This window comes from Halichoerus grypus, chromosome 2 (assembly GCF_964656455.1).
Source record: "Halichoerus grypus chromosome 2, mHalGry1.hap1.1, whole genome shotgun sequence".
Lineage (NCBI taxonomy): Eukaryota > Metazoa > Chordata > Mammalia > Carnivora > Phocidae > Halichoerus > Halichoerus grypus.
The window spans coordinates 97,264,125-97,287,463 of record NC_135713.1 but is presented as its reverse complement, the minus strand read 5'-3'; the positions used below and the strand labels follow the sequence as shown (position 1 = coordinate 97,287,463).

The following is a 23,339-nucleotide window of genomic DNA, read 5'->3' as shown; positions in this document are numbered from 1 at the left end:
GGATGCTGGCATTGTTGCTTTGTTAGTAACTCGTGAGTTTTCTTTCACCCACCATCCCCAAACAAATGCATGGTTTCCATCCAGGGGTTCTGTGATAGAACCTAACAATTCTGGCTTTTGTCTTTAAGATGCATCAGTGCAAAATCATGCCAGACTCCTTAGAATTTCAAATGTTGAAAAAAGTAAACTTTTTAAAATATACCCAACATGAAAAATGTTTTGTGGAAGAAGAAACTTGCTCCGTACTGTTGAACAGTCAAACGGTGCAGGCTAGGAGAAGGAAGATTTTCATATAGAACCAAGAATTCCTTAAAAATTGCAGTTCTATGCAAAGTAGGGAGTCCTCCATCAATAGCAATGTGAACAGCAAACAGAAGACCACTTGTCTAGAAAAAGGAAATAGCAGAAAAGTAATTACGTTAAATATGAACCAAACTGAAAGCTGGACTGGATAACATTTCGGGCAAAATAACCATCTAACCTATGGTCTAAACTGAGCAAAAAGGGGCAATCCTAATAATGGCTCTTAGACAATGGGCATCTTAATGTATGGTCATTCTGCTCTTGGGTTTCTTCTAACTCTTAAGCACTAACTGAAATTTTACATTAATAAACCTTAAGTCTTTAATCCATGTTTTAAGGGCTAACCTCTTCCAATGTCTACATTTTAATGGCTTAATGGCTTAATGTAATTGTCAGGCATTCTGGTGTGTAACAACCTTTCTCTGAAAGGCTGGGGGTGGGGATGGGAGGTAGAAAGGCTAAATTTCCCCAGTAATTGGCCCTGGGAGAAAAAGCAGAGTTAATTGGAAGCCTACATGGCACTGGCAACCCCAGAATTATTGAGTTGCAGTTAGCATACCTAGATGATTACTACTTGGATATCTGTGTTTCCTAAGCATAGCTGGAATGTGTGGCTCTGATTTGTTTTCCAGCTGGAAATGTTACAGAAACAGGAAAACTGCTTTGGTGTGTCTTGTTGTATCCTGCCTCTGTTTGGCAGGAGCTCTGGTCTGACAGTCGTGTACATCACTTCAACTGTGCTCTGGGCTCAACAAAGGTAATTTAGAATGAGTATCAGCAGCACCCCTAGAATCTCCCCAGCAACAGACAAGCCCGCTCACAAGCTGATGCCATGCGGTTTATTGTCTATCATGACTACAGGGTCTTTAGCTGGAAAGGTGTGAGAGAGAAGAGGCACAAGGTAGGCTGTTCTTAGATCCCCACTGATGTCCTGTGATTTTTAAGAGTTCCTGCCTCTTCTGAAGATCCCTGTTGGCCAACCAAAAGTACCATTGGGCTAAGTCCTCCTATTTCCATAATTTCCCCCATGGGAATGCAGAAGTGTTGTAGTCTAGAAGTAAGGCAGGAATCTGAGTTATCAAAAACATTTACATTTCTACTATCAGACTATAAATTTTCCCAGGGCAGAAATTTTTTTTTTTTTTTTTTTTTTATTTATTTGAGAGAGAGAGAATGAGAGACAGAGAGCATGAGAGGGAGGAGGGTCAGAGGGAGAAGCAGACTCCCTGCCGAGCAGGGAGCCCGATGCGGGACTCGATCCAGGGACTCCAGGATCATGACCTGAGCCGAAGGCAGTTGCTTAACCAACTGAGCCACCCAGGCGCCCCCCAGGGCAGAAATTCTTATCTTTTTGTGTGTCCTCAGGGCTTGGCAAAGAATAAGTGCTCGATACATGTTAGGGGGAAAATGGTGATGTGGTAGTAATGATAGTAATAATTGTAATGGCTACTTAAGGGAGGTTATTGTTTGTCATTAACAAAGGGGAGGGCTTCCAAGAGGAGTCGGGTGAAATTTGAGGGGGGAGTAAGTCCAGCAATAACCCAGAGATGCTATCAAAAGCAGGCCAAGCTGGGACTGCACAGCAATACTAGTGAGCAGGTGGGAAGTCCTGTGCCCGTGGTGGGGAGGGGGAGAATCTAGAGAGTAGAGTAAGGCTCTGAAGTAGAGATTGAACAGAGCTGAAGACCAGTCCTACCTGTTTGCAAATTCTGCCTGAAGCTTGGGAAATACACAGAGGGAACAAAGGTGATCCCCTACCTGAGCCAAGAACTAGGTCAAATTTCTAAAAACCAGGAAGATGAGCTCTTTCCAGAAAAGCGTGTATGTCAATTAACCAGCTTTAATTGCAAGGAAAGAGTAAGCCCTTGGACATTCTTACTAAGCGCTGGCAATTGGGAAGCAGGGAAGAATAAAATATACAATCGGTCTAAAAACTAAGGCTGGTATCTTCTATCTTTGCACATTTTAAGAAAGCCAGCACATCCTCTGGGTGGTTGTGTCAATCCGGCCTCAAGCGCCTCATCCGTCAAAAGTAGAGAAACTACCCTGTTCTTACACATGAGCTAAAACTGAGATGTTCCACAGTCACCCTTGACCAGTTAAACCAGCCTTCTCTCTGAAGCTTTCAAAATGTCAGCAAGTAAGAAAGCAACACCAAAAGTTCCTGAATGAAGCCAAACGATCGGTGGAGGAGCAACATCCATCCCTGAACTCCCCCGCAAGAGCTGAGCTGAGGAGCAGCAGTATCCAGAGTGGAGCGTTAGGGTAGGTGCATGTGGCAAAGCCGAAGGTGCCCTTCCCAGGTTCCTGGAAGCACCGCTTCATGCAACTCAAAGTAGCCAGATACTTCTGGAACCTGAGTGCCACTGGCAAACTAGTACAAAGCTCCAGAAATAGGTCATGGATAGGCTCCTTTTTAGCAAATGCTGTGGATGATCCAGAAACCCCAAAAGACAAGGTAGGAATAGCCTGTCATGACATGCTGTTGCAAACAGATGCTGTTCTGACAAACTGAGGAACGAGCTACACATGAGTGTCTACTTAGGAAAGCTCTGTGTACCTCCTACATGGGCCACAGATGGAACCATCTTTATGAACAACAACAGGTAATGAGCACCATTTTAATACTTCTCCGGTAGAAAGCACTGTAGTGGGAGTCGGGAGATTTTTGGCTCTAGTACCTACCCACTTTGCCACCAACTTGCCGTATGACTCTGGTTACTTTTCTCTTAATTTACACGCCCACATCAATAAAATAATCACACCTTCCTTTCCAGTTCCAATTAAGTCTTCCACACAGGAGTAGTCAAGTATTGAATGAGCTAACACCTGTGAAAATTGTGGCCAAAGGAAAGTAGAATTCAAATGGAAGGCATTGTTACAACTTATCTAAAGGCAGTTTTGTAGGATAAAAACTAAATAATGGTGTCATATGCTCAAAGAAGCAAAACAAAATCCTTTTTAATGTTTCTAGACAGAACTTCAAACTGTTTTAAACAATGCCTACTACCATGAAAAGAGCCTGCCAACTTGTCTTCAAAACAATCCTATTTACCTTCTCTGAATCTCAGGCAGCAAGGCTGGAACTGATGAGTCCCTTTACTCTGGGGTTCCCATCCCTACCTTCCCTCCCCAGTGCTGCAAACAGAAGTGGGTAAGCGTAACTGCTGGCAAATGAATGGACAGAAGAAGTGCCAGATTCTGGTAGGCAGTTCCATCCTCTCACCAAGCCCCGCCCCCAAGCCCAGAATCCGACATTTCTGTAACTTGCTTTGTGAAGCAGTATCAAGACCTCAAACACCATTTTTAAATGCAGTACTGTCTTCCTGTGATCTTCAACATTTTTACTCATTTCTCATCCTCTTCCATAATTGAGTAGTAAGGAAAAAACGTATAAACATTCATGCCTCAATGGGTCTGAAAAAAAAAAAAATCCGTTCCACAAAGGTATGTAGGCAGCATGCATATAAGCACAACCAGAGAGTGGGGATACAAAGCTATAGGCATTAGAAGAACTTGAATGTGTGCGTTCTGCCTCTACAAAGACCAGCTGCTCCAAGCCATCCATTGGTTGGCATAACTTGCACTGACTCCCTGGCACAAACATTTTAGCTCTAAAAATTTCCCTTGGTTATATCTTTAGGCTTTATCACCCATTTAAAAGATCAGGAATCCAATCACCTGAAACTGAACTCTGCAAATTTGAAACTAACCAATATCGTTTTTTAAAAGCTCTCAGGAAAATAAAATGGATTAGGCAGGAAAATTTTGTAAATGGAAAATATTGCATATACAGAGTCTGAAGCAATCCAGGACATTTTAAACCAGAAAGCAGATGGAATAAGCAATAGAAATTAGTGTAACTGTATTTTGCCAAATACAAAATGACTCTAACTCCAAACAGAACTTTTTCTCCCCGACTTGTTGATTGCATATGTATTTGTTTTTAATCACCACTGGGCAGAATTCGGTGAGATGTTTGGAGTTAGTCATGGAATCTAAAGGTCTAGGGGACACCAAGTCTGGCCAAACCACCCATGGAATATCAAACTAAGAAAACAAAATACATGCAAAGTATTTGCGTTGGAAATAATATACATGCATATGTTTTATAAGTCAATTAAAAACTATGCATGTGGCAGTTTTTAGGAACTGCCTTGCAAAGACCAGGTATATTAACACTGAAAAGGGAAAAACTTCATGAGCAGTGCTTCCTGGCCTTGGCCCTCTCAACATGACTTCCATCTTGGACATCTTGGCAGCTTCCCAATGGAAGAGTCTTAGCCTCTGGGTGTTAAATCAGAGCTGATCTTAATCCTGATTCGGTCTACTCTAGGCTGTCAAGCCAGGCTCAGGAACACTGGTCAAAATTACCCTGACTGGAGTAAATCAACTCCGTCACAGTAGAGCAAACTAACCAGGTAATTTATGAAGGAATGAGGGATTGACAAATTTTTCACTGCAATGCAGAGAATCTGATTACTTCTCAATGAATATGCCCCTTCTCTAAGGTGCCCAGGCCTGGAGCCATTTTTTTGCGCGTGGGCTAGGATTTGACCTGCAGCTATCATCAACCAGGGTAGCCTCAAGGGAATAGTGCTACAGTAAAGTTGCACAGATGACTCCCCAGGCCACCAACCAGCAAGGCTTCTATTTGGACAAGGAATCTTGCTCAATGTCCTGAACGATGACTGGCTCAGGTTGTCAAAACCCAAGTCTTTAATGACAAGCCACTTGAGAGTCTGGATGATGAGAACAGAATGAAGATTTCCCCCGCACATGCAGTCTGTCTTCCCAACCACATAATACAGAGTAGCATAGAACTGTATATTCATGATAAAATGGACAAGCTCTACAAGGTGTTTGCTGCATTCTTATTTTTCTTTGACATCCAAGACCTCCATACTCTTATCTCTGCCACAAAGCCCTCTCCATACTCCCTGCCCAGTCTCTGATCTCCTGTCAGCTGCTGCTATCCGGTAGAAAACCTCAGGAAGCAATCAGCATCTGGAAATGTGTTAATTTTGCATGAAAGTAGGGGATGGGAGCAGAAATTAGAGGCTGCAAGCTGGAGACCCCTGCTCATTACAGCATTTAACATATAACATGATACAGCACAAGTGAGGAAGGAGGTGCAAAGATCCACTGGAGTGACCAGAGAAGGTGCTCTCCACCCCAGACTCAAAGACAGCAGGCACCATTGGAGGGAATTGGGAGAGACGAGCCAGGGAAATGAAACTAAATGAACTCAAATGCCGAAGGGCACGTGCCTTGATAGCACAGGGAAGATGAGAGGGATCAGAATCTCCAATCCCTGCAAGAGCAAAGCTTCAGTCCTCCTTCATCCCTGGACAGCTCTGGAAAAAGGATAGAAGGGCTATTCTTTGGGAATCCCAGGAAGGATATGTGGAAAGACAGCAATGCCAATACAATATCCGTGTGTGCAAGCCCTCAGTTCTGTGCCACGCGAATGCAAAGATGTGGACTCCCTTCCATTCATAAACCAAAATCTAGTGAACTGGAACCATTTCTGAATGTCACTGAGGATTCCTACTCAGCACAGGGCCAGAGTTTGCCCTGTACCTCTGCCCATCGATGTTCCACCAGCTCCTTTGCAGCTGCTTCCAGAATCAGGGCGGGGGGGGTACAATCTGCCACCGGAAGCTTCCAGAAAGCCGGGCAGCTTTGACACTGCAGATGGCTTCTCTTTCCAGGATTATTCCCACCACAACAAACCTGTACACTTCCAGGAGGGGCAAGTGTAAGCACTATCCTAGAAATCAGCAGTAGCCTGACATAGGGACTAACCCTACCCCTGAAGATTTGTAAACCACATTTCCCGCGAAGTTTCTGAGGTGGGGAAAGAAAAGTGGGTGGGATTGCAGAGAGCCAAACAACAGCGTTCGCTTACCTCAGAGGACAGTTGAGAGAAATGGCTAATAAAAATTATTACAAATCACTACACACACATAAAGTGCTTTATAATAAACACTAATACTTTAATCCCATATTGCTTGTTTGGTAGGCTTGAAGCTTAAGTGCAAGTTGAACTGAAAGAGTGAGCGAAGCAAACTGCACTTTCTGTCATTTCCTAGTTTCCAGCAAAGACAAAAAAAAAAACCCCAAGAAGTCCATTTTTAAATTGCTGCTTATGTAACAGGAGCCTGTGAACTGCACCAGAATTTAATTGAAAGAAAAGTAACTGTAGGGGAATTGCTTGGAGAGCTGCCAGAAGGGTTTTAACAGCTGGAAGTTGAAAAGTGATTAATTTTGACAGCAATAAAAGCCTCATGTTCATACATAATTATGCTTAGATTTGTGGACTGCTGGAATTTTTTTAATACACTATTAACCTTTTGCTGTCCAAATTGCAATTTAGATACTCAGCTTAAAAATAGGGACTCATTTAAAGTAATACTTGATTTCCATGGCTTTGACTCATCTCAACACAAGGAAGACGGGGGAGAAAGTGTAGAATAACTGGGGTAGGTTCAAACACTCTTCCCAGTATTTTTAGAACTTAATGGAAACAAAGTCTTCCCATTTTACTGTATGCAGGAACAATCACAAAGGGTTCAAGAAAAAGGCATTCAGAGCAAAGAAAAAATGAGATTGAAGTGGTGGTCCGTTGTCAGCTCTATGATTCAGATACATTCCTGGCAATAGAGACGAATCTGTAAGCCGACACAATAATGCTACATTCAAATCTACTGCATAGATCAAGAAAGTAATGAATTAAACTGAGCTCTAGAACTGGCAGTGCTGGTAATTAGATCTAAAAGCTTAGACAAGTCCCTTCATTTTTCTCTAGCTTCTCTGTTCCCCACATAGGAAGAGAGGGATAGAGTAGATGCTCTAGAAGACCTAAAACCTAAAATCTAATTATTTTAAATCTCCAGCTTTAGGATTAGCCACCTTCTGAAGTTTTCCTTGTAGTCACCTTTTCTGTTCTTGTACCACCAGTTTGATTAGAGAAAGTGAAACTTTGGTAATATAAAATATTTTCCAATTAATTGGAAATAACTAGTATTTAATAGTAATTATAGTAGTTTCCAAGGCATGATTCTAAGGATTTCATAAAGTAGTATATCTTAATCCTCACAACCGCTCTATTAGGCAGGTCCTACAGTTCTAGTACTATTATCTCGTTTTACAGAAACTGACAATAAAGAGGTTACATGACTTCCCAAAGTCAATCGTTACCTAGTGGGAAAGCCAAGATTGGTGAGCTCTAATGTCCCGTTGTTCCCAAGCAAATACATATTATTGAGGATACAGTTAATTTGTGGTATTAATGGTGAAATGGAAAGAGCAATTAACCTGAACTCAAAAGAAATTAATTTGGTTTTATCTCCTTCGTTTCTGCAGTTATTTTGGACACTCTACCAATTTCTGCATTCCAACCTCCTTCATTGTAAAGGGCAGGAGTTGTCTAAATCAGTGTTTCTCGAGGCGTGGTACAGGGGACCAGCAGGAGCAACCTCACCTGGGAACTTGTTAGCAATGCAAATTCCTGGGCCCCACCCCAGACTTAGCCTTCACCTTCGTTCTGACATGCCTTCCGAGTGATCCCAGTGGCCACTAAAGTTTGAGAACAATTGGCCAAAGGGATCATTAAATTACCTTCTGATTCTGACCTTCTATGATTCTATTTATGAATGTCCGATTTCAGGTCGTTGGATTTAAAACTGAGGTGGCTTTACTGTATTTAAATTCTTCTTCCCTGATTCATTAGACACTTGGGCCTCTGTTGCCAGGGGATGGGATACCTAATGTTGGCTCACTGGAAGGATTGTTTCCTGAGTCATCATGAGAGCATTATGAAATTAGAAGGCAGAAGGGAGTCATGAATCTAAATGGAATGTTATTGTGAATGTTTTGTTACTTCAAGCAAAAGTATAAGATTGAAGTCCACACTCAGAGCCTCAGCATAATCGGAGTTTTGAATCCAAAGGCAAGCACCACATGGGGGCTTCATGCACCCTTGTTGCTGCCTGAGGCAAATGACATCCAAGCTGTGATTAGCAGCTGGAGGAGTTGGCCTATGGTTGCTCCCATATTACCAACTGCCAAAACCCTGAACTACCTTTCTCCTTTGAGTTAGAAAGGCAGCAATTCCAGAGAAAATGTTGGATTTACCTCAATGCTCTTTTACCATAGGATGACTTAGCAGATAAGCACCACTCACTAGGAGTCAGAAGCCTGGACACCCCATAAGAGACAATCCAAGTGTATTCATGAGCACCGAATTCAAATGGGTCTTTGCCTTGTTCTTTTCAAGTACCAACCTGCTCATCAGAAATGGCATGGAAAGACCTCTGAGTTTTGGTCAACCAAGATATGATTGTCCAATGCCTCATGCTTAATAAACCCACCTGTAAAAGCAGAACATCAGATCTCCTGTACTGATGTACAAGACTAAAAACAGGAGAGCAAAGACGGTCTCCCTGCTTCCTTTGCAATTCTCATGACATCTCATTAACATAAGTTGTTTGTTGATGAATCTTTTAAAAGCTCTAACCAGAAGAAACAAGAGTGCAAAATCTTTCAGAATTAAATTTCTGGGGGAGAAAAAAACTTATAGCTATAAAACAGGCTCTGCTATTTAGAACAGATTAAGTCTAAGACTTGTGGAATAACTCTGCTTTTTTGTTTTGAGAGTGGAAAATCCCCAACATTCATTCTAGACCATCCCAGAGAATAACGATTTTACATTTGGCCATAATAATTATGAGAAGAGCTGAAAAAAAAAAATTACAAACCATTTCTCAAACACCTCTTTAAGTTTACTTAATGTGTTATCGGATTTTGCATTCTTTTATTAAAAATAATCTAGGCACAATTTTCTGACTGGACACCTATGTATTGATCCCACAAAAAAGTCAAGCTGCTGTTTTGTTCTGGACTACGCTGCACAATTTGAAGTAGGCACTATTCTCTCTATCTTACAAATAGAGAAACTGAGGTACAGAAGGTTTCACCCAAAGTTACAAAACTAGCACACAGAGCTTGAATCCAGGCAATCTGGCTCCAGAGTTCATACTCCTGGATAATCAAGTCACTCTGGTTTTATTTATTCCATGTACCACTTAAGAATGCTCTTGGTGGTGTAACCAAAAACCAAACTTAGCATAGCCTTAAAACCTAGGAATTCATTTTTCTTAAGAGCAAGTATGGAGATAAGCAATTGTGAGAGGGGCTCACTTGCTCCCAATGCCCTCAGGGACCCAGGCACTGTTTTGTTGATCCATCATCTTAGCATCCTCATACTTACATTTCATGGTCCTCACTCTTTAAGGCATCACCTCCCCATCACGGGGAAGTAGAAGGGGTAGGAGAAAAACATCTTCTTAGGAGACTGTCTTTTCATTCGGAAAACTGAGCTTCAGTAGACTTCCCCTTACATCTTACTATCACTCGCCACCCTTCAACCAAAGGCCAAGCAAGAGGAGATTATTGTGACTGGTTTCACTAATGGTGATTTATATTGGGCTGGGGAAGGGGCTGAACCAATGGGTCTCTAGCTACCTCCTGTATAACTGGCCTTCAGGGCAGGAGGAGTGATCCGGAAGGGGGATGAGTGCTGCGTGACCACGAGCCCTGCCGGCCATACTCCTACTTCGGAGTTGTGGTTGCTCCTCATTGTTTAATACTTACTTGGCCTGTGGGAAGGCACTCCTCCAAGAAATGGGGATAACAATAAAAGACATGAGATCTGTATAATTATCAGTTACTTAAAGCCTTCGCTTGAGAGAGCCAATCTCCTTGGATTTTAAATGGAGGTGAAAAAATTTAAATCCTATATAGCTGAGTTGGCACATGGCTGCCAATAGAATCCAAGAGGGCTTAACCTCGCTATGAATGCACAGCAGGTCGGAGAGAACAAGCCCCAAGGTACATTCATAGACTATAAAAGTACAGACAGGGCAAGGCGTGTGTATGTACTTAAAAACTGAGTACATATTCAGTATTTTTGATGTATTCAGCACACACAGTCGGTTCACACCCACGTGTTTGTCTTTCCTGCCACCAGGTATAGATAGGATCAGGCAACCCTAATGACTCACAGCTCCCTGGCCCCTGCCCATACCAGCCCCCGAAAATGCCCCTGTTCTGTGTGTGTGGTGGTGCCAGGGGGGTTCTCACACGTGCATACAGACAGGCTCCATTCCTTTGGGGGTGCCCCCTGCTCAGATCGCCAGCCCTGGGACCTCCACGGGGCTGCATCTCAGCCTGAAGCCAAGCAGCAGGGAAGCAGCTCTCTCTCCTCTCCTCCTTCCTTGACCCCACTGTTGAAGGGTTTAGAAAAAGTACTGCTTGGAGCTTCTCTCCTGGAACCCAAACATATATCCAGAGGGCTGGGCTGGGCACAGACTCAAGTGATAGTGACTGTGATAAACTCACAATCTTTTCTCTTCCCCAAACATTATAGCTTGTTATTGCATCATATCATCTTGTCTGGCTCTTTCTTCCCTTAGGACAGCTGACTAATTATCTCTGTTCTAGGAATTCATTCTTAGGAAATAACCAGACCCGTGGCCAAATATATGCGTAAGGAATCAATTACAGAGTTCTTTATAATGGTAAAGGAAAAAAATCTTAATTTATCAGTAGGAGACTGGTTAAATTAATTATAGTGCATTCATTTTTAAGAATAATATGCATCCATTTAAAATGATGAGGTAGATCTACATTTATTAACATGGGAAGATGTCCATGATATATTGTTGAACTGGGAAAAAGTATGATCTCATTTTTGTAAAAATATAAATCAGCACATGCTTGTGTGAATGTATGTGCTTTCATGCATGCACACACTCACATGAAGAAAATACAAGTTATCTTTGGATGGCAAGATAAGGGTATTTTTACTGTCTTTACATCTTAACAGCATGAATGTTTTTACAAAAAGCATGAACTGCTTTCACAATCATAAAATCCATACTCATTTTGAAAAAATTTTTTTAATAAAACAGGCTTTAGTAATGTGTTCTTTAGAGTGAGATTGTAGACAGGGCGTAAAATCTCTACCTAGTGATAGTATTGAATAAAAGGAGGGTCTGATCACTTGAAATTCCTGGGTACTGTGGAAGAAAAAGAACCTTGACAAAAGATTAGTACTGTACGTCTCCCCAAAAACATGCCACGCTGGCCAGCACTATGGTACCCCCAACATCGCTGCTCCTGGAAGCCTTAGAAATGGAGATTTCTGAAAGAAAAGAGCGCATGGGGCAAAGCAAACAAGGCTGGTGTGTTTTGTGGTTGCCTCTTTATAGCCTTGCCCTACTTTTTCAATTGGCTGTTTATCTTTTTCTAATCGATCTATAAAAGCTGGAAGTTTAACACCTGGCATTTATGTTACATTTTTTTCTCCATTTGTTTGCCTTTCAAGTTTTTCGTGTGTAATCTTATACCATACGGAACTTCTCATTGTGTGATCAACTGTAACAATCCTTTCTTTTATGATTCTTGGCTTTGATATCACGCTTGGAAATGCCTTTTCTACCCCAAAGACATCCAAAATATTCACCCATATTTTATTTCACCTATAAATTTTTTTTTTAAGAGGAGGGGAGGAGTAGAGGGAGAGGGGGAGAGAGAATCCCAAGCAGGCTCCAAGCCCAGCATGGAGCCCAATGTGGGGCTCAATCTCACAACCCGGAGACCATGACCTGAGCCAAAATCAAGAGTCTGGTGCTCAACCGACTGAGCCACCCAGGCACCCCAAAATTTTCATCTTTTAAATTTGAATTAATCAGAACTTATTTTTGTGTGAGACATGTATAAGGTGGTGATATAGTTTGCCCCAATGGGTTGGTCATTTTCCCCAATAGCATTTATAAACTATTCAGCCTTTCCCCAGTGATTAGAAATAAAATGTTTCTCCTATAATAAAACAAATGCACAAGGGCTTACACCTACTTATCCTTGGGTCTGTTCTGGACTTCTGTTCCATCATCTGCCTGCTTATTTGTAAACTACTGTTATATAATTACAATTATTATAGTTTTAAGATGTTTAATTTTCTAATAAGACAAAGCCTCCCTTTTTTGAAAGTATATTAACTTCTCCGAAGTGATGGTGGTTCTGAAAAATTTACAATTTTGTCAAAATCTGAATGTTTCCATTAAGATTTTTATTGAAATAAAATTTAACGGATTAAAGAAGAACTTAATATTTTCAGTGGGAAGGCTTCTTTTTAGTTTCCCATTATGATTTTATAGAAGATTCATATTGTTCCTGGATATTTCCTGGTAGGTTTTTGAAAAGTGGATTTTCTTTCCCTCCCCCCACGTCGGGTCACAGGCACCGTAATGGAATCTCCTTATCAGATTTACAGTTGTAAGACAGGTTTTCATATTTACAGCTCCCAGGCAAAGCTCCACTTCCCACAGACTTTACCTCGGTCTTCTTGAGGTGGCACCTTCCTCTGACCTCCACTATCTGATGACCCAATTAGTCACTCTAATTCCCAGCATGCTCTGCTCCCAGGTTTCTTTCTTCCCAAAAAATGCCTACTTCATACCCTGTAACTCCCTCTATTACTCCTCTTTCGCTACGCAACAACCACAAACAGCAACTTAAAGCAACATACATTTGTTCACAGCTTCCACGGGTTGGGAGTCTGGGCCTGGCTTACCTGTGTCCTGTGCTCAGGGTCTCACGGGGCTGGAATCAGGCAGTCAGTGGGCTGCATTTCTTGATCTCGGGGCCCTCTTCCAAGCTCACAGCGTTGTGGGCTGCACTGGGCTCGGAGTAGCTGTGGGACGGAGGCCCGGCTTTCTCTCTGGTTGTCCGCTGGGGGCTGCTCTGCAGGTCCTTGCTGGTGGCCCCTCTCAGGCTTTCCCACAACATGGCGACTTCCTTTTCAAGGCCGCAGGAGACCCTCCCTCTGTACTGTCATCACTGGGGTGACATCCATCACCTTCACCGTTCTCTGTTGGCTAGAAGTCAGTCAGGGGTACTGCTTACACTCAAGGGGACAGGATTGTTCAAGAGTGACTTTTTGGGGGTCACCGTAGAGTGTGTCTTCCACAGGTCTCGGACCATTGCCAACATGCCGTTATTTCCTGGGCACTTCATTTCTGAAATGTGGGATGTTGGCCTAAATTATAACAAGGTGGAAACCTAAGTGGGGAGAAGAAGCAGAGGGACAGGTGGTGGTGGGAGAAGGAGAGGGAGAAACAGAAAGAGGCCCTGTGCTTCCTTCCTGGCACTGGGAAGCCTTCTGTTTGGTAGAGGCCCTGGGGCTCCCCACCATGGAGGCAAAGTAGGCCTATGACCTAAGCGAAAAGTGGTACTGCTTATTCTTGGTCGTCTCTATCTGCCTGGTAATTATCTTCAGTTCCTTCAAAATTCTGGAATTTGGTGGTTCCAATGTTATCTTTTCAGTATTTTTTTTTTTTCATGTCCTTGTATATATGTTAGTACAAAGTTAGGGAAAACTGCCAGCTTCATGGCTGCTTTGAACCAGACCTCTCCGCCAAGCCAATTTCCAGGAGGCATCCACTTCTGTCGTCTTGAGACGGCATTGCTGCCTGGTTTCTGGCCCTTACAGAGCAGGTGCAAGGTTGAATGCAACCCACTTGATAGGAAGCTTCTTGGATCCACTGTGATGCCATAGGGAAACCAGAGAGGGAGCTAGTCTATGCCTCAGGACGTTGTGGCTATCAGAAGAATGTCGGCATTACTGGTGGCCATTTTGTCCTCACGATAACCTACTGAAGGTTTAATGGAAGAGGGAAGAGAGGCTTTGACTAGACCAATAACTTCCCACAATAACGGAGCGTGGATTCGAATTCCACTTTGCCTGACTCCAAAGCTGCTTCTGTCATGTCATGCTCTCTGGGTGGGGGAACATCTGAAATATTTAGAGGCATTTAATAACACATTTTCCCCATTCTTAATTCAGGATAACCTCACAATCCTAATGTAGTAATCGACTGTAACTTTCTGCAATTGGTTTTTCATAATGAAAATGGATGAAGTTCTCATTTCTATAATTATACCCCAACACCTTTACCCTGCAAATTGAAAAGCCTCAAAAACAAAGCGAGTAAAGTCCATTATTAAGGAATTGGATAGTGGTTCTCACACTTGGGCTTTCTATTCAGCCACAACTTTAAGACCTTGTCTTGCATCTCCCTGAAACAAGCCCAGTCACAGGTAGACCACCCCCCTCCCTTGGCTCCCATCAGGAAACTCTTTAGGGGGTGGTGCAGCCGGCTGGGGATGGACATGGATGCTGGAATGAGAGTGCCTGGGTTTGAATCCTAGGCTGTTGCCTATCGGCTGCCTTAGCAGGAAGGTTGTATATGGGGCGGTGGGACTGTAACAGACACAGTAGATGTAAGTTCTTAAAGAGCAAACGATACCAAAATTTTGGGAGGTGTCTTAACAAAACAGGAGACCACACAGCATGCCCTCAGGTGGAGGTACAGACTCCTCAGGTCCCCACAACCATGCAGAGCAGCTACCAACCCCAAACCCCTCCCCACTGACTGCCTGAGCTCCCTGCCTGCCTGCTAAGTACAAAAACCAACCCCAGCGCATTCTGAAGTGTTTAGAGATCATCGAAGGTCAATTTCTCCAACATACCGGTCTCACTAGGCCGAAGATTTAGCACCCCCCTCCCCCCGCCCCGCTTTGGTCCATTCTTGCAGAAATCTTGGGTAAATCACAAAATCTTGCCAAGTATCCATGTCCTCTAGTTTAGTGGATTTCAGATGTGGTTCCCAGGCCAGCAATGTCAGTATCACCTGGGATCTTCTTAGAAACGCCAACTCTCTGTTCCACCCCAGACCTACTGAATGAGAAAACCCGGGGCATGAAACCCGGCAATCTGTTTAACAAGCCCTCCAGGTAATTTTTTTTTTTTAAGATTTTATTTATTTGAGAGAATGAGACAGAGCATGAGAGAGGGGAGGGTCAGAGGGAGAAGCAGGCTTCCCGCCGAGCAGGGAGCCCGATGCGGGACTCGATCCCCAGACTCCAGGATCATGACCTGAGCCGAAGGCAGCCGCTTAACCGACTGAGCCACCCAGGCGCCCCCCTCCAGGTGATTCTGAGGCGCGTGGATGTGAGAACCCATGCTGCAGCACTCCGGCGTTGTGGGAATTAACTGACACCCTGTTCCTCCCCCGTGTGTTTCTGTAGCGTGAATCCCCCCATCAGTGATTGGTTATTGAGGAATGGTGTCACTCTAATGCGAAAACTGCACATTATACCACATAATTGCACAGTAAAAGCTCACATTGCAACGTGAAAATGGCACATGGGTTTTCACCATCTCACAGGCGGGCTTTCCTAAGCAAGAGGAGCTGCAAGAGCAGGAGCAGAGCCATAACCTTCAGTGGGAACGGAAAAGGACTGAGGCCCCGCTGCTGCCTCATTAGCAGCAACGATTTTGCTACGTCCAGGGAAATTTTAAAATGAGCACCTGCATCCGGGGCTCTCCCTTGTCCGGTAGGCACACCCCAGCTTCAGGGGCTCTTAGCTTGTGTGAGGTTGTCCTGCCTCCTGTGCCCACCTTGACAGTAAATAGCCCCACTGACTCAGAGCCCATTTACATTTCCCTATCTCCACCCATGCCAGCCCTGGTCCGATGCAAGGCTTCCCAGCCTCTCCTCTCCATTGCTTTTGTGCATTTTAATATCCCTGTGGCAGCTTCTAGCCACTCCCCTGCTGCCAAGGTGGTCCAAGGGACCTCCTCAGGGATTGTTTTGGTTCATCAGAGTTGCCTGAGATTTGAAAGGTCTGCTTTGGTCCTATTCTCCCCATAAATCCTATTTTTGTACCGGGTTTTGCAGATGACAAACTTTTCTGGGAAGGGTTACTTTGTGTCACAGCAGAAATGCCTGGGTCAAGTCTCTGGCACATGCTAAGGGTTCGATAACTCATTAGTCCATGTCTACCATACTTTGTCCTTGAAATGCTGACCAAAAGGGAGCCAAGAAAACCTGGCAGTGACCATTCTGATGCAAAGCGAAAGAGCACCATGATGATTTTGATGATGAAATGAAGTTCTCCCCCTCCTTGGCCAATCTTTTAATGACATTCATTTGGAGCAACTCCTCTGCTTTCTTTCAGTTTGAGCAGCTTTTTCTAAGACATGGAGCTATTTTATCTATTTCTGTGCACTTAAATCCTTAATTACATTCAGTCTCTCTCTTTGTGACTTTAGAAGATCAGGCACTTATTCTTGGGTATAGCCAAGCAGAGAGTAATTATCTTGACCCTAATTCTCTGATGCTTACGGAGCACGGCACTCAGACTTGAAATTTCCAATCACCTTTGCGGGCAGAGACGAGCTCAGTCTCCTCATCTGACAAGAATGGGAACTGAGATCTGGCTCAAGGTCTAACAGCAAGATAGTCTGGCCGTGAAAGCCTGCCAGGTGTCCTGGCACCTCACCAGGATTCTGTCTCTTCGTGTGCGCTCTGTAGTCACACTCCACCTTATGAGGTCACTTCTAAATCGTTTCCTCAGACACGGGGTCACTGGTCAAAACTGGTGGTCTGTAGGTCAAATTCAGCCCACAGACGTGTTTTGTTTGCCCATGTATCTTAAAAACTGGGAAATTTCACATATAAAAAGTCCAGCTTCTCTTATAGAACATCTGGCAACACAGAGCTAATATCCCCACACGGATCCAGGAAAAATCAGGAACTCAAGAGCACCTTTCCCTTTCAGCCAGGACAAACACACTCAAAACTGCCACTCCCTCTTGTTTTACACACACACACACACACACACACACACACACACACACACACAGAAGCACGCACATTCTATACTAGTCTGCTAAGGCTGCCATAACCAAGTTACACAGGCCGGGGGGCTTCAATACAAATTTGTGTTCTCACAGTTCCAAAGGCTAGGAGTCCAAGATCAAGGTGTCAGCAGGGCTGGTTTCTTCCAGGACCTCCCTCTTAGATTTAGGGATGGCTGCCTTCTCCCTTTGTCTTCACATGATGTCTCCTCTAGATAGGTCTGCAAGCAAATTCCCACTTCTTACAAGGACACCAGTGTTCTCGGATTAGGTCCCACCCTGATGACCTCTTATTAACTCCATTTCCTTTTTTTTTTTTTTTTTTTTTTTTTAAAGATTTGACAGAGAGACACAGCGAGAGCAGGAACACAAGCGGGGGGAATGGGAGAGGAGCAGGGAGCCCGATGTGGGGCTCAATCCCAGGACCCTGGGATCATGACCTGAGCCGAAGGCAGACGCTTAACAACTGAGCCACACAGGCGCCCCTCCATTTCCTCTTTAAAGACCCTATTTTAAATAGTCACATTCTGAGGTACTGGGGTTTAGTACTTCAGTGTAGGAATTTGGGGTGGTGGGGGGGCAGGGGGACACAACCCATAACTTCTGCCTCTTTATATTACCTACCTGACTTCCAAGGCCTTTGAATCTGCAACTGCGGGAAGCAGTGGCAAACTTCGGTTTATCTAACTTGTCATAGCTTTGTGTCTGTCTTTGTCAATTAACCCATAAAGTGACTTAAAAATGAAATTCGTAAAGTACATTTCAAAGAGAAAATTTTTAAAGACCGAAAGAACCTCAGACTATTTCCGCCAGTGGAAAGAATGGTTTTCAAACCATTTTAAGCCATAGAAATTTCTAACAAAAGTTGAGATACTGGGCCTCCCTATGTGAAATAGGATTTGAAGACCATGATCTAATCCCAGTTCTTCAGTGTATGTATATGAGAAACCTAAGGCCCACCCACATGGCCGAGGCCACATGGAGCTGAGAGCAGAGCAGGACTGGATCCCATGTCTCCTGCCTCCCACAGTTCCTTCTCTCTGCATGGCTCTCTCAGGTCGGAACATCAGTGGAATTGGCCAAGACTATTTGAATAATATCATTAGGACATGGAAGCCCTGATACTTGATCAAGGGGAGGAGCAGCTCGGAGCCCAGGCTCTCACCGTGCTTTGTCCGTACTGGCCATCCAACCCTACGGACAAAGGGCCTGATCCTCTGTTCCTCTTCACGTACAACGCAACAGGACCAGACTCGGGGGCTTTAATGTCTTCTCCAATGCCAGACTCCTAGGATTCTAGAATGTTATGCTTAGAGGAAAAAGATGAGCCGAATTACTCCATTTGTACAAAAGAACTGTGATAATTCTTGCCCCAGATGCATATTTCCAGCAATGGGCAGTCTTGCCTTCTCCACACGCAGAGCTCCCCGCAGAGGGGTCCTCAGATCCTGTTTGCTGACCACCAAGGTCACCTCAACATCTATCTTGCTATCCTAGAAAAGAAGAAAACAAAGATGACAGAAGATGTTCTGTAGAAGAGGTAGCACCATGTGACCCCCTCTTTTCTCTGTAATAGGAACCAAGCATTTCACGCCACAGGGAAAGTAGGAGCAGGAGTGTGGGAGGAATTGCTATGTTGTTTGGGAACTGTAATTATAGAGCTCCGGAGTAGAAATGACAGGAATTTGTCCTCCAACATTCCAGTGACCATGAACTCATTACTTCATAAGTTTGCCCATCCTGAGCCATGCTAATTCACACAAGTACTTCGTATCCTTGTGAGCCACAACCTAAGGCCCCAAACATCCAAACTTCGGTTACACTGACACCCACATTCTCTTCCTCTTCCCAGACATACAGCGACACGACATTTTCCAGCCTCCCTACAGTTATCTGCAGCCAGAGAACGGAGTTCTGGCCAATGGAATGCGAGCCAGGTGTTTTGTGTCTTTTCCAGGCCTGGTTCATGAAAACCTCCCATATGTGATCCTTCTTCCTTCCTCATAGTCCAGCAGAATGGAAAGGACTCTAGAGCCAGAGTGGAGGGCTGGGCCCACGATGAGGGAGCCTAGGTCCCTGACTTCAATGCATGTGACAGAGACATACCCCTACCTTTATCCACACTGGCCTGTGATATGGGCAAGAAATAAATTTGCATTCTGTTTGTCACTGGGGTTTGGGCATTGTCCGCTTCAGCAGCTAGCATTACTTTCTTTAACACCTGCATCCTTTAAAGTACATGACAACCTACTCCTTGCCTACTTGCCAGACCCTGAAATACACGAGGATAGCTCTCGCTGAAAGGTCACAGAATGACAATTCTATCTTCTCCTTCAGTATGTTCCTCCTCTTGACTTTCCCTGGTTTGAGCAATTCCTTAATACTCTGTCCTGAACACATTGCATCAGGACTGGGTTTTGCATGGAAGAACTCAGGGAGAATCTTTTTCTGGCTAAAGTTTCTAAAAAATCTAAGCTCTTGGTACATCAGAGAAGATCCCCAACATAATCAGTAATGTTGATTGCAATCAGCAATGTTGGGAGCAATGTCATCGGTGATGGGGGAGGGGGTGATTGAGAGGACTAGAGCTTCTCCACCCCCAAGCTGGAAAAATATTCCACAAGCCCCAAAGTCTCTCTCAACTAGAGTTCCACAGCAGAATTAAGCCTCAGTGCCCTAAGAGATGCACTGTGTCTAATGCATTAACTTCTCTCCTATACATCTAGAACAATACTAGTTATTTATTGCTCTTGAGAGAATTTTAAAAATTGCCCCTGAGTAGTGTGGTTTAGATGAGGAATTCCGCTTAAGAAAGGTAAAGCTTGGCTAGGGGGAAGGATGGGGGAGTAAAGAGTAGAGGCATTGAAGGGTCCTAGAAAGCAGAGAAAATTGCCAGGGAGATGCAGCAAGGGAACCTGGCCTTGCTGAGCGGCTAGAGCCCAAGGAGGCAGTGGGATGCAGTAGACGAGGAGCAGCCAAAGTCACAGGCGCCTTCACAGACCCTGGCCCTCAAGGGCTCTGAGGCAGCGAGAGAGCCCTTCTTGAAGGATTGAGGCTGGCGGAAAGAGGGTCTTCCAAGCCCTAACCTGCAGGCCCATTCAAGGATTCTCTGAAACAATGAACATCTCTGTGGGTACCTTTGGAGACAACTCAAGCACTTGCTAAAATTCACATGTCTTTTCCATTTGCCTGTCAGACCAGGTATTCCAAAGGCCTCAAATGGTTAAGTGAGGTACTTGTTCAGTCAGTGCTTCCTAATGGCAAAGTCTTGTGAGGAAACAGCCTCTTCCCCAGGCCATATTCTCTGTGTTGACAGAGAACCTCTCCAAGATACTAGCACAACCTTCAAGTACAAAATCCGTGTTTGGACCTTCTAGAAGACCTTGCCGGACCACCAACGTCCTCCTGACAGGATGTGGTTGTTCCTTCGTTTTATGTTTTGCCAGAGGAATCTCTTCCCTTAATGTAATCAGATTCTGGAACTTTACCCAAACAGCAATTCTGCGCTGAGGCTCATGAGAAGTGGAACCTTGCTATTGAGACTCCTGAGAGAGGCCCTGATAACTGTGGACAGGGCTGGCAAATAGATCATCAGAAGTAGATATGTAGTGGGGAGATGAAAAATAATGAAGTAAAAGTTTTTTCAGGAAAAGTAGGCATTTAATAACTATAAGGTGTTAAATGTGGGAATTGCAGTAATCTTTAATAAAGTGTGCACCGCACACATAAATATATAATTATATGTATAACTTGAGAAAGAGTCCTGTGTTTGTGGCCTGGAGCTTTGCATTCTAAGTGGGATGTGGGAAAGCAGCAGAGAGGACAGATCAACACAAGTTACGTCAGACCCTTGAGGGAAGATTAAAGGAGTGGAGAGGATTTATTCTGGTGATGAGAAAACTAAGGGAGGGATACATAGCTGCTTTCAAAAATTTTAAAGGTTGGTCCCAGGACGCAGGCCTGCTGACCTCTGCTCCTGGCCCTTCCCAACTCCAAGTGCTTGAACTCAAATTCTGGCTAAGAGCTGCTGTCTTAAGTGGAAAAGGGGAGTCCTATGCTCTACCATCGCCCTGGGAGCTTCCCCTGGGACCCCCATATTGGTTGTCCACATCACTGTCTCCCCATCCCCATTGAGTGAGCATCATCCCTGCCACCCCAAACCATTCTACCCAGCCAGTCCCGGGGGCCCCACCAAATCTAATATCCAACTGACCTGCTCTCTTGTCCTGCCTGGCCCTCTGGAATCCTCTTCACTTCCTGCCTGTAGCTTTGCAACAGCTGTTGAACTGGCCTCCCTGCCTCCCATAGCCTCCCCGTCCTCACCCACCAAGCCATTTCTCACTGCCCCAAAAGACATTTTAATGGTGTCACTCACCACCATAAACACCTGCAGTGGAATTTGTACAGACTTAGAGTTTTTCAAAGTAGTATTTTAAAAATACCTTCCTTGGCTCCTTTTGGCACCCAATCTCCTTGGCCATGTTCTCAAGCCCTTTTACAACTTAGGCCATGCCCACCTGTCCCCTCATTTGCCCCTACTTGCCCCACTGAATCCTCCAGCCATAATAGACCCTCACCACTCCTGGAACATCCTCATGCTACCCTGGGCCTGCCTTCTTGCCAGTTCCTACACCTGCAATGCCATTCTCGTCTCTTCCATGTGGGATATGAGTCCTCTCTCATGGTGCAAGTCAACCTCACCTCCTCTCTTAGGCCTTGCCAGACCAAAGCAGAACTCATTACTTCCTCCCATGGTCCCCATAGTGCTTGGCCATGAAATAGCACTTGTCACATAATTATTTCTGTGCCTTTTTGTCTCTCCCACTAGACTATCAACTTCTTAAAATTAGGAACCATATCATTTATTTGGGTTTTCTTCTCATCCTTAGTGCAGTATCTAGTCTACAGTACATGTTTGAGCCTTGAATGAAAGAAGAGGCTCCCAGTTTGAAGATTCTCTTTCTAGTTAACTGAACATACCTCGTGTGGCTGGGAGCTGGGAGGAAGAGGCAGGATCCCAGGAGCGGGTGAATAGGGCGAGAGTTATAACTGCCCATAATGGCCCCTGCTGGGCATAGTTTTACATCCCGGTATCTGCACCAAAGCTGGTAATTGCTGCACTGTCTATTCGTAAGGGTCATAACAGTGGTGAAACTCCCTTCAGTGGGTCTGGCCACACCACAAATACGTGGGTTGGAAAGCAGAGGCTGCTTGGTTCTTTGCAGGTTCCTATGGATACAGTGCCACGAGGATCCACTAGGATTCATCTGGGTGGGCAGCTGCCACGGCTGGGCTGCGCATACACAGCGAGCAGGCGGGGGGCGGGGGAGATAGAAAGGGCAAGTAGGAGGAGGGCAGGGAGAATTGCGAGGGAGCATATGGGCGAAAGTATGGAGGGAGGAGGGTTTGGTATCTGTTCCTACAGAGAATAAAATGTATTTGATATCTTCTTGAAAATCAAACTTTAGTCCCTCTTGCCAAATGCGAAAATCACCAGTGGAAGATTGCCTTCCTTTCTACAGCCGCGCAGAGCTCCGGGATATATGGTGATCAGAAACTTCTAGACACATTCTCCACAAACATAACTAGGCAGGCACGCATTCTAATAAGTGCTTAATTAAGGCAAATTAGGCAGCCAATCTGTAAACATGTAATGTGGTATCTTTTCCTCCCTTTTGATTGTTTCATTGATAGACCTGCACATTTATGAACACAATAACAATAGTACTTTATAAGGCTGGCTCTTTAGAGTTTATAAAATTGTTTGCTTAGAGCTTTCAACAACCCAGTGAGCTAGGCAAACTGGATATTATCTTGTTTCCTGACAAAGAATCTGAGGCACTGATTAGATCATTGTCCCAGAGCTCCTAAGTGATGGTAGGGCCAAGATTCACACCCAGGACTTGAGTTTCCGAGACTGGGATCCCCACATCCTCTACCTCATGCCATGCCTGGCTGCCAGCTAAGCCACAGGCCACTTCTCAACCATAGCACAAGAGATCAAGAAAGAGAATGGATGGTTTGAGGAGGGGTGGGCATGCTGACAAAATTTTTATAGTCTCCTGGTTTTTTAAAACCCCACATTAGGGGCACCTGGGTGGCTCAGTCATTAAGCGTCTGCCTTCAGCTCAGGTCATGATCCCAGGGTCCTGGGATCGAGCCCCGCATCGGGCTCCCTGCGCCATGGGAAGCCTGCTTCTCCCTCTGCCTCTCCCCCACTTACTTGTGTTCCTGCTGTCACTATCTCTCTCTCTCTGTGTGTCAA

General features: G+C 44.5%; 1 long non-coding RNA gene across 1 annotated transcript in view; it reads right to left on the bottom strand.

Annotated features, from left to right (window-relative positions):
• The window catches only part of LOC118528377 (uncharacterized), a 105,838-nt gene that overhangs the window by 27,865 nt on the left and 54,634 nt on the right, over positions 1 to 23,339 (bottom strand). Inside the window, exon 2 of the long non-coding RNA XR_004913608.2 lies at positions 12,944 to 14,024. This is a non-coding gene — a long non-coding RNA (uncharacterized LOC118528377). The remainder of the gene's footprint in view (positions 1 to 12,943; positions 14,025 to 23,339) is intronic.